Source organism: Furipterus horrens, unplaced genomic scaffold (genome assembly GCF_987537825.1).
Source record: "Furipterus horrens unplaced genomic scaffold, mFurHor1.1.pri manual_scaffold_2, whole genome shotgun sequence".
In the NCBI taxonomy this organism is placed as follows: Eukaryota; Metazoa; Chordata; class Mammalia; order Chiroptera; family Furipteridae; genus Furipterus; species Furipterus horrens.
Window position 1 is genome coordinate 182,200,397 of NW_028327172.1, and position 15,832 is coordinate 182,216,228.

Sequence of the window (15,832 nt, forward strand, 5' to 3'; positions counted from 1 at the left end):
ATCAGTCCGGCTAATCCTCAGGATTTAAGAATTCATTAAAAGCTTAGCTCTTTCCTTGCTTCTGTGGTGGCCTTCTGTTCTCCCATGGCTTTGTGAAGTGGCCCGGCATGGGCCCTGCCTCTTCTAGGAAGGGTTTGTTACCCTTGTCATTAGGTTCTTTGGTTATCCTAGCTCTTTGAGGCCTTAAAATATTTATATTTTGGTAGGTTTTCCAATTTGTTTTTCATAGAATAGAAGCTACACACTCCTTCCACTTTCTATGTTCTCAGCAGGAGTCTTCTTTATTCTTAGTTATGGTATTTTTTCCTTAATATGTAAAAAAATCTAGCTCTATTTAAAGAGAGGTTTTTGATAGTCATTCATTATCTCGATATTCTGTATTGCAGTTCCCCAACCCCAGTATATCTAATAAAAGGTATGGACAAAAAATTAAGTCATCTTCATGTTTCAAAGCAAAATCCATAGATATTGCCTCACATTGCCTACAAAGAAAATAATATTACTTATAATATTACTTAGAGTCATTTTCAGCTGTTTAGAACTGCTATTCCTCTGGCATGCTATGGACGAGTGAATTAAATTGAATAGGGACAAAACTTCAAGCATTAGAATGGTAAGTTAGGAATGAGTTAATGTAAGGTCTGGGTATTTGCAGGAATGAGAAACAGTTTCTGAGTGTCTCATAGTTTAAGTCCAATTAGCAGAGGCAACAAGAGAGATTGATATCAATGATTATGAAATAGAGCTTCAACAAATTATTCAATAAGCCAGAAAAAACTTCAATTAGGAATAAGGATGCAGGATGCTCCATTTTATTATATTCCTCATCTGTGTCTTCAATGATCCTGTATAACCTATCTGTAGATTACAGGTTGGGGGCACCAATATTTTGGTACAACTAAAAAAAAAAAAAGCCCACTGTCAATCTGACATTTCAAATTACTTGGTTAATCCTAAAACCCTTAACTTTGTGAACAATTATGTAAAATATACTGATAATAGTCATGTCTTTTTTTCTTTCAAAACTATACTGAAAATTATTATAATGAGTATAGTATTATAGATCTAAGTTGTTAGGCAATAAGATAGACTGCGTACTACTACTTTGCATTGTGAATAGTTATGCTGGATCAACCGGCCTAAAGTAATTAAGAATAACAGATCTTAATATTGTCTTTTTTCATCAATAATCTTAACGATAGTATAAGATGATAGTTAATTTGCTTCACCTTGAAAATCACTAGGAAAAAGAAATCCATCACACATATTTAGTTTGTAAATGAATTAGAAATTACTATAGCCTTTATATAAATATTTTATGATTACCTACATATTTAAATAAGGGCACTACAAATAACAAGCACTAGATAGAATAGGTATTGCATAAAATTGAAATAACTTTGTCAAATAATGGGTTATAAAATTATTTCCTTTCTAATACTTCAGCATCTACTAGAAATATTAATTCATAAATGATTTACACTAATTTGAGAGCTCTGGAAAGGCAAGCAAATGATCAGAAATCACATACCTTACTGGATGAGAATTTGAGAATGTAATATTTGGGTTCAAATAAAGTATAAGCAGTATCTAGTTTTATAATGTGTGTGTTCATAATTGTATAAAAGCGATTTGTTTGAAACATGAGACCTCACATAAATTGATTGCAACCTGGGGACCAAAATTTTATGATTTGCTTGAATTATTATTCTATAGTTAGTACTGATGGTTTAAATGACTCATTGAATCATAAAAATGTAGGGCTGGAAGCAATGTCAAAGTCACCTTTTCCAACAGTGCAGAAGCAATCGAAACAAATGGAGTCTATCAGATGGCTATCTGTCTTGTCATTAAAAGTTTCCCTTAAGAGAAATTTATGGATCTCCCTGGGTACATGGCTCTGAGGTTTAACTGGCCTGATTACCTTAAAACTACATCTGCTTTTTACAAACAAACAAACAAACAAACACCTTAATAGTGTTAAAATGTTTTTTATTTAATTTTTATTGTGTTTTTTCCATTACCATCTAGCCCCTTATACCTCCCTCCCCCCCAGTAATCATCACCCTGTTGTCCATGCCCATGAGTTGTTTTGGAAAGCTTGGCTTTCTTACTTTTTTTATATTCAGTATGAGACTGGAAATAAAAATGAGAGCTCAAAAGATTTTTTAGGGCAGTGAAAATACCCTTCATAATATTATAATAATAGACAGATGTCATTATACATTTGTTTAAACCAATAGCATATATAATACTAAGTGTTGATCCTAAGGTAAATTGTGGGTTTGGGGGGACTATGATGTGTCATTATAAGTTTATCAGTCGTAACAAATGTACAGTTCAGTGAGTGAAACTGATAATAGAAGTGGTTGGGCATGTGTGGAGGCAGAGGGTATATAGCAAATCTCTGCACTTTCTTCCCAATTTTGCTATAACTCTAAATCTGCTCTAAAAAATATAACATCTTAAAAAAAAATGAGAAGCTTATGTTCACTTGTGTCCTGTGTCCTCTCTTCAGTTCTTTCCTCCGTTCTCTCACACTGTATCTCCCCAGCTTCCTATCAGTTGCTCTTTTCCTTCTATGTTTACAGTTAAGTTTTTCTAGTTCCCAAAGCAACATTTCCCTTACCAAAGATAACCTTTAAGAGCTATAGACCTATCTATACAATTGAGCTAATTACACCATTATTTATTAACTTGCCCTGGATATTGTATACTGAATTCATTTATCCTACTTTTTCAGATCCAATTGAGTTTTTAACCCTTTCCTGTTTTGATTATTATTCATTCAGCAATCAATCACTTCTGAATTCTTATTATGTACCAAAAACCAGTGATGGTTAGAAGAGTGATAAGATAGACATAGGATGGGAGGTTAAAAAAAAAAAAAAAAAAGGCTTTACTTTGCAAATCAGATTTAATATGTAATTCTATTAAAATTTCTCCTTTAGAGGTCAATGATAACAGTATACTTGTCAAGTGTACCATCCTTTATTCAGTGCACATCTCACTTGATCATTCTGGAATGTGTGACCTAGTTAACTTTTTCTGACAATTTTCCCTACCTTAGAGTTCATGAATGTAAATCTCTCAAGGAATACAAAAATCACGGGTATATCAACTCACCCTAGGAACGCGACAAAAGTGCTAACAACAAATTGAGTTGATTGCCTTACCTACACTGCTCCTGAAGTCTACCTTCTGGCAAATAACATCAGATGTCATTTTCGCCTCTTGACACCACTCTGATGCTCAGGCAAGCGTGACACTTGAATCTCAAATCTTCTCCTTTCCATTTCTATAATAGTGCTAATCTAGCTGTTGTCATTCTTTCATTTTATCAATCTCTATAATAGTACATTGCCACAGAATTGCCTTTCTTTAGTACATGTGTGATCATCTCATACACTTTCCCAGTACCAAGAATTGGTGACACAAAATACATGTATCATTTTTCTTTTTCTGACTCAAAATTATATGTTCACATTTTTTTACCATCAATACATGGAAAGCATGTCTACACACACATGCACACACACAAACACATACATGAACAAAAACCCAATAAAGACAGGTGTTTAGTCTTGCTTATTACTCTATCCCCAGAAGATAGCACCATGCATGGGCATATATTAAATTATGAATAAATATATTTTTGATGCATGAATATATAAAGCATGAATGATGTTATTGCATATCTCCTCTCAGATCTCTAAAGTTGATATTTCAGAAGAATGTTATCTACATAATCCTTAGAATACTGTTGTGTTCTGTTGATGCTACTCATATATAGGTTCATATTAAAAATAGAGTTCTAGTTTAAATTTTTCCTTTGCTATGAAAAAATTGGGCTCAAGACCAATCAGACAGCATTTCCAATATTTTATTTGATGGCATTGATAGGTTTTGTTTCCACCCGAGATCTTTTTCCTCCTCTTTTCTGGTAAATTGTTAGTTGTTATTCCTTTGGTTCCACTTCACATGTTCTCTGTCCTTACTCAGTCTCCTTAGATCACTTCTTGGAATTTTGTTTTTGCCTGTGTTATAGGGAAATGAGTATCTGACTGGAATTGAAGATGTTTTTATTTTTTCCTAGCTACATCAGGCTATTAGACTTAATACTTTTTTTTAAAAAAGCTTTTTTGTCTTATATTCTTCATCTAAAAAATCATAATATTTCCTTTTCTATGTAGCCAAGAATGCAGCTGTTGCTGGTTGACTGTCAGTGTTTGGGTAGCAGGCAGGAAAGTAAGATGTGCTATGTGGTAGCCAGATTATTGTCGCCAAATATGTCTTCAAATCTCCTTCCCAAAAATTGAGAAAATTAGTATTGCTAATGACTTGCTCAAAGAATATAAAAGCACTATGGTTATGGCATTGATTGCAGGTATCAATGATAATATAATTTGCATACAAAGTCATTCCTTAGGCATCTGCTTTGATCCTCAGAATTTACCCTTTTTTGTTGATAAGGATACATCAGTAGAAAACTATGAGCATGCTCTTAACATTTAAAATTTTATCAAACATATTTAAGCTAAGCATTTCCATTTCTGAACTGTATCTTGACATTGCAATATTATAAGAATCAAGGATGACTGTAAGAAAAGTTGAATAATTCTCTTATTACACTTATATTGTAAAGGCTATAAGAGGGGATATCTTTCTGTGACCTCATGTAATGTTCCACTCATATATAACAATCTTGCATTTGATGGACAGGCTGTGGATTCAACTTTTATTTTGAAGATTTTGCATAAATTGATTTGAAGGTGCTTCTAAAAGAGGAGCACAACTTTGAGCTCTTTCTTGCATGGTCAGTTTATCAGTTCTACTGTCTTGTATCATGTTTGGGCATGTGTGTGCATATGTGAGTTTTGGTGTTGTAATAATAGATTTATGGTTACTGACATAACTTAATGTTCTATATCTGAAATGAGACTTGAGAGAAAATAATATGTGACACATACATATATATGAATATTATCAGTGGATGATTAAAGTGAAGTTGTTTTCATTTTTATAGTTTTATATATTATTAAAATTATTTTAGTTGTAACTCATAAATTAGCATGTATCTCATTTTGAAAAAAAAATGTGGATAATTTACAGAAATTACTTTGCAGCCTAGATTTCTAAAATCCAACCAAGAAGAAAGCAAAATTTTTAAAAAGGTATGAATAATGAAAACAGATATAGAGTAAAATTATGAAAGCAGAGAATATTCTCTTATATCTATTTTTTATGTTAACTTTGGGATTTATTTTATTTATTTCTGTAAACCCTGTTCTTGTCCCCAAAGACTGCAATATATTTCTCTAAATTTTCAAGGAATGGTTGTTAACCAAGTTAAAACCTGGGGATTGACAAAACAATTGTAAGCTTAAGGCTTTGTTGCTTGAAAAACTTAACTGCAATAACATTTCTGTATCAAAGCAACACAAATATAATGTTGTTCACCTGTGTTTATTTGATTATTTGTGCATCTTCCCAAGTAATTCTTTGAGACAATGACTTCAGGAAGTCATTGTGTCCAGTGTGTGTGTGTGTGTATTTGTGTGTACATATATATGTGTGTGTACATATATTTGTGTATGTATCCATGTATCTCTCTATGGGGATATAACTTGTAGTATCTCTGTGTTTTTTTAATAATCTGATATGAGAGATTTTTTAACTCTAATTTATCCAGAAGGTTTCTTATTAATTATCTACTAGAGTCTGTCATGTACATGCAGGTTTAGCTCACAAATAATTTTATTTTTTCCACTGTAAATAAATGTAAGCAAAATATAAACACTGAAGGAACAAAAACATAATGCCTATAGCTTTTTTCTGTTGAGTCGTTTTAACATAGATTGGAAAACTTGTAAGCACATCACAGCTGTTACAGGAAGAAGTTTGTTTGAAGAAAAAAGTATTTGTTCTCTTTCAAATGCCCCACATCATCATTCCCAACAGTATCTTTAAGGGGATTTGATTTTTTTTTTAAATAGCCATTCTTTAATTGTGAAAAGACAACTTGTACTGACAACTTATGCAAAGTATAAAATAGGATAAGAGAGAAATAAGAAAGAGTGGAAGGAAGAAGGGAAGAGAAGGAAAAGTAGAGGTGGGGGAGGGAGGGAGGGAGGGAAAGAGAAAGGGAAGAAGGAAGGAAGGAACTGAGGGAGGGAGGAACAGATTGAAGAGGAAGAAGAGAGGAAAGTGAATGAGAAGAGAGATGAAAACTGAAATAACTATTAACCTGCAATCCACAAATAACTATATTTTCAGTGTAATTCTTTTGAAATTTTTAAAAATTTTAACTTCAAATGATGTTCACAACTTATAACCTGCTTTTATTTTTCTCTTCTTTATTTTGTACAGGTAACTTTCTTCAAACACAGGAGTGTTAGTGGTTTATAGTATTGCATTTTATATATAAAATTTTACTATAGGCTTATTACCAGATATTTTGCTTACATCTCTGTTGAAATCTCTGATTGTAATTTTTTTAGACTGGAATTAAAAAATATGCACTTTGTAAACTTTGGTTATACATTTGGAAATTACTCTGCAAAACAATCATTCCTATTTGCTTTCTCATCAAGACTACAGACAAGTTTCCACTTTCCAAACAACTGCAAATGTGGGGGATTTGAGCATTAATAAGAATAATAATAATTATCCTCTAATGTAATAATTACCATGATTATATAATACAATATATCATGCAATAATTATTATTATATTAGAGGAGAGTCATATCTAATTTTTATTTTCATATGTTCCATGGATCACTTGAATTGCATCACTTGTGAAAGTTGTTATTCTCTTTCTCATTTTTTCTATTAACTTCTCTTAATTTCCATATTGTTCTGTCTATGCAATTTAAATATTATTGGCATTTAATGTTTCTATATCACATATGTCATAAATATGCTTCTCAATTTGTCCTTGGTATGTATGAATAATATTTTATGTGCTTATTTTCCACTTTCAGTCTTTGATTACTTATTTAGAAAAGCCTTTTTTAACCCTGATGGTCACCCATCATTTCCACATGTTCTTTTTAATTAAATTATTTTATTTTAACTCTTTAATCCACTTGAAATGCTATGACATGAGATCTACTATGACATTTTCACTTAATTTCCCTCAAAATAGTAACTGACATGCACTATTTATTAACTGGCCCATGTTTTCCTAGCCAAATAGATACTAATTGTATATCTATCCCAAATACATAGAAACATACAGACACGGACACAAAAATTTTATGTTTTCTAATTAATCCCCAAATCTACATTCCTATTTGGAGCCAAAATTATAGTTGGTTTCTCATTAATGACATTTTATAATTTGTTTGTTTAACACAGTAGTAATGGAAATTGTTTTCAATTTTGATTTACTGTTGTGCTTTAATTATACAGATTTAATATGCTTAAACTGTTTTGTATTCATTAATAAATAAGAAATTCTAAGTAATTATGTATCATCATTTTGATGCAGCACATTTGATTTACTGTATTTTTAAAAGATTTTTCATGTAATTGAATTATATAAACTTTATAATATTCTGGTATAGGAATTATTTTCACTTTACAGTATCATTATTTAAGTTTATATTTATAAAGTCATACAGAAGCCTCTGCAGAGGTATCTATTTTGGTCCAATTCCTTGAATAGGCCTAAAAGCACCTGTACTTTGGTTCTCTTAATTTATAACCCCATATTCAAGTGGTTCCTCAAAACACACTTCATTGATTTGGCTGGATCTCGAAAGATTCCAACCACACTGCGGCAATGTAGGGAAAATATTTTTGTGTTTCAACAGAGTTGGAGCTTTCTGAATAAATTATGCTAAAACATGGGACCCTGGGCTAAGAGTAAGTACTGATAAATTAGTATTCAACTACATAGATAGTGAGGAAACTCCAGAGAGGTTTACCTAACTCCTGAGATGTGAGTTTATATTTCAAAGGAAAATGATGCCCAGGACCTCAGAGACATCTCTAGGTAGTAAAATCCAGAAATGCTTGGATACACCTGATCCTTATTGAAAATCATTTATATCCCATATGGTTAGAGTGAGAACCCAAGATCCTTTTTAACCTGCGTCCAAAGAACAGAGATTTCTGTGCCTTTTTTTCACAGAGAAGAGGGAGGCAGCCCCCTCCTTCTCCTGTACAGAAGCAGAGAAATTACTTATTCCCACCTGTGGAGTATTGGTTACATAGCTACTAGATTTTTTTCGTGTGCCTTTTATTGTGTCTTTTCAGGGTAAAAACTTGGGAAAAGGCAACCAGTACAGTTCTTATCATTTTAATAATAATGACTAATCTGTCCCTGATCCAGAACATCCATGTATGCATTCTATGTAAAATTGATAAAAGTATTAAAAACATGTTTTTATTATGCCCAGAAAAGCATCTGGAACCTAGACCATGAGCACCTTTCCTTTATGCTTTATTCAAGAATTTTTGTTCCCTTCTCCCATAACTGGATCTTTTTTGAGAGAATAAAGATCAGGGGCTGTGCTGGAGTGATTGGGAATGTGGTCTCTATAATTAATTTAACATGTACTAATAATATGAAATAGTCCTGCCAACTAATAAGTACAAACAGGTTCTCCAGCAGCTTATAGGAAGTATTTAGGGGGAAGTAAGAACACAGACAGATGTGAAGGTTAAGTTAGACCTAATCTTTTTGGGGATGGGAAAGCTTTTATAGAGAATGTTCATAAACTTAGCAAATATTTATTGGTAATTTGTTTAGTGTCATATACTATTTTAGCCACTAGGCATGCAAAGATAAATTTAAAATGTCTATTCTTAAGAGATTCACTGTTTAGTGGGAAAATCAAAAGTCACCTTTGCCTAACTGCTATAATAAGAGTATACCCAAGGCTGACTATGAGGAGGGACATTAAAATCAATGTGTAAGAATTGTTGATGCTCAGTGTCAGCTAGAATACAGGGCATAGAGAACAGAGGAGTTTAAGGTGAGTGTCTTTTTGGTTTCAGATAATTAGATGAGTGGTGGTGCCATTAAAAAAAAATTTAGAGCCCTGGCTGGTGTGGCTCAGTGCCCTGAGTGCCAGCCTGTGAACCAAAGGGTCACTGGTTTGATTCCCAGTCAGGGCACATGCCTGGGTTGCAGGCCAGGTCCCCAGCTGGGGGCATGAGGGAGGCAACCACACATTTGTTTCTTTCCTTCTCTTTCTCCCTCCATTCCTCTCTCTCTAAAAATAAATAAATAAAATCTTTTAAAAATTTCTAGAAGTAATTGGATCTAGGTTTAGAGCTCAGAAGAGAAGCCAGGGCTTGTGATACAGATTTTTCCAGTAGCACCATATAGGTCAGGGTTTCCCCAAAGTATCACATTTTCCCCTGACCCTTTTCTCTCACACCTCTGGCAAATATCAAAGATATCAATTGTTCTTACCATTTAGGAACACAGGCTGAGGTTCTTAGTTTTAGGCTTCTAAATAGCACTATAACATTTCAATAGAAATGAAACTAATTTATTTTTACTTCTGAAGAAAAATGAATAATTTTAATAATTATAGAGCAAATAGAATATCAGAGGGTCTAATGAAAATTTTGAAGCATATCAAATTTAAATGGTTGTGGGGTAAAAAAAGGTATGTAGAGCAAAAATAAGTGAAAGCAGTTTTAAATATACTAGAGTCATATAATTATAATGTGACTCATTATATACTGCACTTAAAATCACATCATACAATCCCAGTGTTATGAGAAACATAATTGAAGACAGGTGTCAGTCCTATTTGTAACTATAACCTATTAATAAAATTACATTCTACTTAAAATATAAGCCAGATGATGCCTTGCATCCAGGAAAAGTTAAAAAGCTAGCTTTGCCAGCAAAAGAGAATATTTTACTGAGCGCTGTGTAAATAATACTATATTAGTAAAGGTTCTCCAAAGAAATGAAACCAGTAACACCTACTTCTCTATCTATATCTATGTATATGTCTGTATCTATAAAGTAAATTATTAATTTCAATGAATTGGCATATACAATTGTAGAAATGAGCACGTCAGAAACCTACAAGACAGCAGGTCAGTAGGCTGGAAACGTTTAGGCAGGAGCTGAAGATGCCTTCTTGAGACAAAATTTCTCCTTCCTGAAGGATATCTCAGTTTTTTGCTCTTAAGGTCTTTCAACTGATTAGATGAGGCCCACCTACATCATCAGGGTACTCTCTTTAATGTAAAGTCAACTGATGGTAGATGTTAACTACATCTACAAAATATCTGCATAGCAATACCTAAATTAATATTGGGTTTTATAACAAGTATCAGAGCCTGGCCAACTTGACTCATGAAACTAACCATTATATACTCTTTTTTGCCCATAATATAGAGAAAGTTTCAGTTTTTTCAATGGCCTCAATGTGTCCCATTTTGTTACCTTCTAGATATGAATGTGGTATTGATACAGGTCACTGATACCTAAGAATGTTTCTGATGGGTTGCTGACACCAGTCTTTTTTTGCACACCCTGGATTAAAACAGGGTCCTAGAAGATTCTAGTACTTCACCTACTTATCTGGGTCCCCAGATTAAATTAAAACCCAGTAGGAACTGTCATTAATGGTACACATGCATGGTCCAGGGCACTCCAAAGGTAGCTCCCAGATGACATGATGATCAATATCCTCCTTCCCTGTTGAACCCTAGCTTCAGAGCAGTTGGAAAAGGTCAGAGGTAAAATTTTTTTTTTTTTTTCCCTAAAGCCCCTCAAGCAGTTTTTGCGGAGAGACAATGGAAGAGATGAAATGATGTCATGGCTAGACTCAGAGCACAAAGTTTTGAAAAATATGTAGCTTTTTTAAATGCTTCCCAAACCTAATAGATGTTTTTTATAATCTGATGGTGATTTTCATTAAATATAAATGCTAATATATTTCTCAAGTTGGAAAAGCATTTTGCTAAAATTGAACACATAAGTACAGTGTTTCTATAAAGCTCTAGCACTTATCTGTATTAAAGATTTTTAAATGTTTTATCAAACAGAGGAACATGAAGAAGAAGGGTAGGGGAAATAAAAAGAAATAGTATTAGAGAAGTAAATGCATAAGGAAAAGCTATATATGCTTAGCTAGTTGATTTTTTTCAATTCTGTAACTTTTAAAACTGTAATCAAATATATAAGCATGCTATAGCACATGCTTAAATATTAAGAATGCAGAAAGCTTTATTTTGTTATTTTAACAGAAAAAATTCAGTTAATTTTTATAAGAACTATCTCTGGAGTATTTAAAAAATATACAAAATAATGTACCTTAACAAAATAGTGTAAAGTGAATAGACTTGGATATGTAATGATACGAGAAAGACTAAACATGGAAAACTGAGGCACTAGTCATAATTTTATAATTATAATAAACATTTTAATTACCAATTTGGAGTAATTATAATATCTAGGTATATGTGGCACATTTTATGTCAAAACAAAAATGATACATAATATTCTCCATTTTTTTAATCATGCCACAGAACCCCTATAAAGATATATTTCTCTGTACGAATTTGACACCTAAGCATTTAAAACAAATAATACAAAACCTGCCATTGAAATTGGCCTTGTTAGGAATGCTGTGTTTGATTTTGGAAATAGCATGAAGTACCCATTATATTTTTACATCATTTATGTGTTATTTTTATACCATTTGGTCCTATATAACAAACCATTCAAATTACACCTCCAAAAGGATGCAGTAAATATCCATTGAGGATTTTGTTAACAACTAAACCAATTGTATTTTGTAACACCAAAACAAGCTACATTAAAAAAATTAGTTCTAGCTGCTTTTAATTTTTGATAGATTTCAGTATCACTTCATCACGGATATTTTAAAATTTAAAATTAGTACTTGATAACTTTGAAGAGAAAACAGTTCATTTTGTGCTAGAGACAGATTCTTAAAGAAGTCTTGCAATTCAAATTTTATTTTATTCACAACTTCTTTTTCTCCAAAGAAATACACATATAAAGTAGGGGACAGGAATTCTTAGAGCACATAAATCTATACACTTTACGTGCCAATTATAATGCGTATCTTGCAACCATTTCACCAGCATTTCCCTGACATTTTTTTCTAATTATATGTTAGTTTTAAAATTAAAATCAGTTCTGCTTTAGTGTCCTTTAAGAAAATTGTTACATTATGCCTGTACTTGTAGAATGTAAAATCATTAATTAGCAACAGAATGTGTCACATTATTTGCTTGGTTCCTTCTTTTTTTTTTTTTTTTTTTTTGGTAGGGTTACCCTCAGGAGCAGGTTCTTAGACAAGGGTTGAATACTCGTCATTTATTTGGGAGAGTGCTCATAGATTCACTGGGATGGGAAGGCAAGCAATAATGGATACATTGTTCAATGAACTTCTACAGTCACTAGCCATAGCTTGATTCTACAAGAAATCTCTGAGAAAGATGTGAAACACATGTATCAGAAATAGATGGTCAAGAGTGAGGGAGCTGGGGTGTTTATTCTCTCACCCTCAACCTTGTTATTGATTTAAGAGTGGATGGGCTTTGGCTGGGCCATGCTATTTCTTAGGCATTCAATCATCTGGGCTCCTGCTAGCAGACCTTTCAGAGCTGAAAAGTCATGCTCATGTATGAAAGTAATATGAATCAAAAATACGGGTCAAGTGCAGAATGAATCCAATGCAGTGCTTAAACAGAAAATGATAAATAAATAAAGTGAAATAATATAAAATGACCAGTGCTAGAAAATAAGAACTGATTTTAAATCAATTTTTTAAAGTTCTTAAGCACTAAAAATATTTATATGCAGTAATAACTGCTCATTTTGAGGTCACTAAATATCAATTTTTAAAAAGGTGGTTTTCTCTTCAGATTTTCATTTTTTAATTTTTTAAGCAATATTGCATCAATAATTCAGTTTATTAAATTATAAGTTGTTAGTCTTAAACTTATCAAAAATAAAAATCTCTCTTCTCATTTTATAAGGCCTTATACCTTTGAAAATAAGCTAAGCTTATGTTTAAGTAATGTAAGGGTTAAATACATAGGCTTTAGAATCAGACACCTGGGCTTCTAATTCTGTCACTTAACATTATTTGGCTTGGGATACCTTACCTCATTTCTCTGATCCGCTGTTTCCCCATCAGGAAAATGAAGACAACAATTCCCTCAGGATTGTTTTGAAGATTAAATGATGGATATAAAATGTGCAGAATCTAAAATATGGTAAGTACTTATTAAATGGCATCCTAAGTTCAGATAAATTGAGTAATGTGAATTGGTAAATATGAAATGTAGTCTATGGTCTCCAAATTATCAGAATTTAGAATTAGAATTTGAAGGATGGCATATATATACAACTGAGTCAAGTTTCACCTGCTATTAATTGTATAGTCCTCAACACCCTCATCCCTTTCTAAGACACTGTTACTGGCTTTACCCAATGAGCAGAGAACCACAGAAACTCCTGCTTGATCATAGGCTCAGGGTTCTCAAGAACCTTGAGAAGTCATTGCCTAGGTCCAGAAGTTTGATACTTTTAAGGTGACATTAGACATCCAGTGCCCTCTCAAACAGAGTTCTTTTCTGCTTCTGGGTAAGGCTTATGGGCATTTATTTTTCCACATGTTCTATTTCAAGCAGGTTCAGCAAGTTGTAGTCACATAGCCTATGAGTTTCAGAGATAAAAAGGATCACCTATTGAGTCTTAGTTTTACCTTATTTGTTAACCTCCCAAAATAGGTGTGAATTTGAAGTCTAGTTCATAACTTCTCCTAGATTCCTTTTTGGGGAATTATTTAAATTCTTGATGCCCTGGTTTCCCACCTATTAAAAAATAACTCTTAAAATTTATCTGAAAGTCATTTTAATGATTAATTAGTACATATAACTAAATCACTTAGACTCTCCTGATTTATAGTAAACTTCTGAAAAATATTCTATTTTAAGCAGTTATAATTTCCTATTAAATGACAAAATCATCAGTCTTTGATTGAATGTACTACATGTGCCATTCATGTAACTAACCCCTTACATGAATATTGATTGAACAAATCCTAAAAAAAAGATAATATCAGATTTATTGTGTATTAGCTATTAAAATCAGAGTTCTTTTACCCTCCCACATTGACTTCCTCTTGTTAATAAGGCTGACCTCAGCTTCCCTTTAGTTACCATCCTACTGTAATCTCTCCATGTTTTATCCACCCCAAGGTTTACTGCATAGAAATCATTTTTATTGTTTCACTCCAAATAAGTCACTGTCTGTCATTGGCTCTGCCAAAGCAGATCTATGGAAAACACCAGCAGCTTATTCCTCCCAATCCATGGAAAAAACCTGTCTCTGAAGTACATGTTTTCTAGTCAAATTAAATTATGTAAATATGGAGCAGCCACCATGCACAAAACCCTATGTCACATACTGGGGGCCCTGAAAGGAAAAGAGCATAAAACAGACATTTCTTCTTTTCTCTAGCTGGTACTCTTGGGGTTGTGAGTTCTGAGAGCAGCATCTATATCTTTCTTGTAGCACCTAATGCTGGATATTGCAACACTTTGAATGGAATAGAAAGCAGCCATCTTTTTCTTGGAAAGCATATAATTATTATTTCAATGCAATTTCACTAAGGCACAGGGTTTATATAGATAGCTTAGTCTTTTTACGCAGTTCAGCAGAATGCAAATAGCCACAAAGTATTGGGATCTGGGATTTAGATCTCATTATAATGAGATCAAATGACATGCAGCAAACCTCAAGAGTCTTGTTCAATTTTGTAATGTTTGTCACACCTTGCAGGTGGTTTCCAGGAACTTGTGTAATAGAAAATTAAAGAAGATCATAGCAGATATCAGGGTGATAAATACATTGAAATTATTTGTTCTCAAAGAAAGAGAGAGAAACTCATGAAAAAAAGTTTAAAAAAATATTCTAGACTTCTTTTCTAAGAACCTTTAAAAATTATTGCCATAATCTGAAACAAATTAAAATAAAATTTTACCTAAGCTCTGTTACATTTTTTTTTAATTCAAGGTGATAGATATGTACTGTGGAAAAAGTACTATGGAAAAGATTACCCAAAAGGACATACAGATGACCAACAGAGATAGGAAATGATGCTCAACATCACTAATCATCAGAGAAATGCAAATTAAAACCAAAGTTTAAGTTATAACCTTATAACTCTCATAATGGCTATTATCAATAAATCAACCAACAACAAACACTGGAGAGGATGTGGGAAAAGGGAAACCTCACAATATTGGGAATGTAAATTAGTGCAGCTGCTATGGAAAACAGTATGGAGAGTCCTCAAAAACTTAAAAATAGAGCTGGCATATAATCCAGCAGTTGCACTTTTGGGTATTGAACCAAGAAAACAAAAACACTAATTTGAAAAGATATATGCACCCCTATGCTTATTGTATCATTACTAGTAATAGCCAAGATATGAAAGCAACCTAGATGTCCATCAATAGACAAATGCATAAAGAAGATGTATATGTGTGTGTGTACATATAAATATACACACACACAAAACAAAAACAAAACAGACTCATAGAACATGCTAAGTCTTAACAAAGGACAGGGGGTGGGAGGATAGAAATTTAGAAAAATTAACTGCAACACACACACAAACTAGGTGAGAGACAGAATATATGCTAAAAGTTCACAGGAAGGAGAAAGGTCCATTGGCGAAAATGTGATAGCAGCAGGATCTGAGAATGTTGAGTAATGGGCAGAAATTGTACATAAAGTGCACAGGAAAGAGGCCAAGATGTGGCTACAGAGTGGAAAACACAAACTCTCTGGTTCCTTGACTCCCTTT